The sequence below is a fragment of the Camellia sinensis genome, chromosome 2 (genome assembly GCF_055761805.1).
Source record: "Camellia sinensis isolate YWXY chromosome 2, ASM5576180v1, whole genome shotgun sequence".
Taxonomy (NCBI): Eukaryota; Viridiplantae; Streptophyta; class Magnoliopsida; order Ericales; family Theaceae; genus Camellia; species Camellia sinensis.
Window position 1 is genome coordinate 67,286,825 of NC_138962.1, and position 4,143 is coordinate 67,290,967.

Sequence of the window (4,143 nt, forward strand, 5' to 3'; positions counted from 1 at the left end):
TATATTTTACACACACACACACACACACATATATATATATATGTACAGTGAAAATGAGATTGTATATGTATAAACTGAAACTGGTTCAATATTTCTGTAGGATATTCCTTCTGTTCTTTCTTTCTTTTCTTCTTTTTTTTCAATGGTGCCATTGCTTAAAATCCTTTACTTATAAATATTTTGGCGTAATTAAATTGTCACATATAATAAATTTAGTGGGAACCAAACTGATGAGTTATATTTTGATATGGTCCCAATCATATTGTTTTTCCACAACGAAGCTAAATTAGTTGATTGTGACCTCTTTTTTTTTTTTGGGGGGGGGGGGGGGGGGTTGCAGGAAGATTCATGTCTTCATAAAGTTCCCCTAGATAGTTCTGTAGCTTTGGGCTGCAGGAAGATTCATGTCTTCATAAATTTCCCTTAGATAGGTCTATAGCTGTTCTCTCTCTAAGCAGTAGATATAGTGGAGATAAAGACGGGCTCCCCTTGCCAGAGTTTAATGAGCTCGTGAAGGAATTTGATTTGGCTACAACCAAAGCTAATTTTTCTCCCAAAAAAGAGGTGTAGACACCCCACTTCGATGCATAAATGCCTATATCATTTAAACTTGACAAAGGTGAGGATTATGAGCAAGAGATTAAGAACCTAAAGAACATGGTCAGAATTGTCCGAGAGCGGGAGAGAATCCTTGAGATCCAATTGCTCGAGTACTATGGTCTTAAAGAGCAAGAAACGACTGTCATGGAGCTTCAAAATCGATTGAAGATAAACAATGTGAAGGCGAAGCTTTTTAGTCTCAAGATTGAATCCTTGTAGGCAGATAATAGAAGATTAAAGTCACAAGTTGCTAATTATGCAAAAGTTGTTGTGGAGCTTTAAGCTGCCAGAGCAAAAGTAAAGGTGTTGAATAAGAAACTCAAGTATAAATCGGAACAGAACAAGGAACAAAGTTTGAAATGAAGAGAGAGAGAAAAAGATGAAGATGAGATTGCATATGTATATATATGTATATATATGTACGCATATAAAGTTTGAAATGGAGAGAGAGAGAAGAACAAGATAAATATAAGGGTATAATTGTTAATTTACAACTTTTGTTAACAGAAGTTAGTGTGCATTTTAGTCCATCAATCACAGGGGGTTATGTAGTGATTTTTGAATGTTAGGAGGGTAAACCGCACCAACCCAAACCACATGGGGTAAAGTGAAATTTGTCCGTTTGGATATTAAATTTTAAAAATTCATAATTTTTGTCGTACATATTTTTTTAAAATAAAATTTATACTTTTAAAACCTAATTAACGAGATATATCAAATAAGATCTCACTTGAATATTTAATTTTATAAAATGAAAAATAAATTTGACTATTTGAATGTTCACCTTGACTGTGTGAATATTTCATAATATGAACATTCGTATTAAATAAATATGACAATATAAATGTTTACATTGATAGTGTGAACATTTATACTGTCGAATTGATTTTTTATTTTTATTTACGTTGTCAAATTTATTTAATATGAATATTCACATCATTAAATATTTACACTGTAAAAGTGAACATTCACGTGCCTTTCACCCTATTAATATTAAAAGTATTTTGGTAATTTTTTGATAAACATCTGATCCGATCAAATAGCTATTGATATCCGATTAACGTGATTTTTTACAGAAATAAAGTACTCAATAAACTTTACACATTCAACATTTTAGATTATCAAAACATGACCCATGATAGGCCTCACAAATCCAACAATACCGTTCAGTATATTGAAATCTAAGAACTTGTTAGGGAGAAATTAAAATACAAATAATTGAAAGATAACCGATGTTAGGCATATTTTGACAATTAACTTAAAAGTTAGTTTTTAAAATTTTTGACATTTTTAAATCATATTACTTCTTTATTTAATATATTTTATTTTTAAAAAATCAAAAAATCAACTTTTAATCTACTCCCAAAACAAGTCACTCTTAGGGGTGGTTTGGGATGTTCTAAATAAATGCACTTTTTGACTTTTTATGAAATATAGGTTGGGTTTGGGTTGGGTTTGAAGTGATTTGGTAGAGAGGTGATGTGACTTAAATAGGATAGTGACTTTTTGACTTTTTTAACTTTTTCAATACATGACAAACAAAGCCTTAGGGGCACTTTGGGAAGATTGGTAAAAAGCCAGCTTTTTGGCTTTTTAGCTTTTTTAGCCAAAAAAATCATCTTTTTTCACTACAAGAAAAATGAGTTTAGACGACGATTTTTTAAACGTCGCTTTTATTATTATTTAACGACGTTTTATAAAAACGTCGCATATTGTTTTAATAAAATGACACCGTTTTTAAATAAGAGGTGTTTAAAACCGCCTCCAAATGTGTTGTACCTCACGCGCCTATTTTGAATTTTAGAGTACGTGTTAAAGCTTTGTAAACCCTTATTTTGAATCTCACGCCTTCACAATCCTCACGTCTCTCTATTGCTCACCCCCAATTGCTTCTAAACCCTTTAGAGCGATTTTGATTCAGAGCGATTTTGTTTGAGATTAATCTTTGAGATTCATACAGATTCATCAGAGCGATATCGATGAAGCTCCACTCTCTCTCTCTCTCTCTCTCTGTCGATTCATCCTATGTTCTCTGCGATATTGATCTGCAGCTCTGGGAGATTGCGAAGAGAGAAGAGGGGTTGGTTTCGATCGCAGAGGAAGTGATCTCAGGAGAGGCTGTGCTTGATTTCTCAGATCGGTCTCAGAGCGATTTCGATTTTGAAGTTCTTTCTCTCGATTTCAAAGTTTCACTGCGAGGTATTGATCTCTCTCTCTCTCAAGCTCTTCCTTCCCGTCTCTCTCGATTTGGTTATTGAGATCTATTGTTTATTTGTGTTGTGTGTGTGTGTATATATATAAATGTTTGGTTTCTTCGTTTTCTTTCCCCCCACTATGTCACTGTTTAGCTTACCTGAAATCTTAGTTACATTTTTTCTAACCTTCTAATATGTAAAATTTTTATTTCCTTAAACTCCTCATTTATCACCTCTATTTTTCGAACCTTCTGACATGTAAAATTTTTATTTCCTCAAACTCCTCATTTATCACCTCTATGTAATTAGCATTTTTTGTTTTTATGAAGAAATGATTGATTGGAAATCTAACAGTATAGATGTTCAGTATTGCAATATTATTCTTAACAAGGAGATTTTGATATTGAAGTGATTGGGCTTTTAAAAACATTTTCCAAGAAGAAGTTGATAATATTTTCCAAGAAATTTTTTTATTTTTGGACATCATCTGTAAGGCCAGATAGCATAATAGGCATTTATTTTTGTGACAAGATCACCGAAGACTAACACAAGCTCAATCTAACACTACTTGGTGCTGCAACATCATCCAGACACCATTTTCAAAATGATACAAATACTGTTGAGGAGTATCAGAGGAACTCTCAAGTATTGTGTTGCATAAATAAGACCTATGAGCTACCCCTTAAATGACTTTGCCTTGCCTCCAGAGAAGTCTGAGAAGCTCCACCCTCTTGGACCTAGAAACCACTCCTCATTCAGTATTGCGAGAGCATTTGCTAGGAGCAGAAAGCCTTCAAGCAGAGTCCAAAAACCCATTTTCTGCATGATGGAAATCTTGTTTAGCAAAGACTTGCAATCTTCAAGAGAACTTGATTAGAAGTTAAGTATTTCCACAAACACATAAACCCAACCACCCGATCTTCAAGAGAACAAACAAGAGAACATATATATAAAAATTTAGAGGGCCAAATTAAAAGTCATTTTTAGAACTTTAGGCTAAAAGTTAAATTTCAAAAAAAATGCCACTGTGTGTACGGGAATGTTTTGATAAACAAACAAGAGAACAAAGATATAAATGTGTGTATTTATTCGTTATTTTTGTATAAATTTAAATGTGTATGTAAATCTGGATTCTACTAGTTTAGGAGGATCTATCAACGGGTTTTTAGTATAGGAGCTCTTTTCTTTCTTTATTATTTTTTTTAAAGTTCCTACATTAGCAATGAAGAATGTTGTAAGAAGTTTGTCCATTTGTTATGCCACTAGCACTAGGTTTACTCCAAGCCAACATTTTTGCATTTGGTTGGTACTTTTTAGTGGCATGAAAATGATGTATCAACAGTCTATG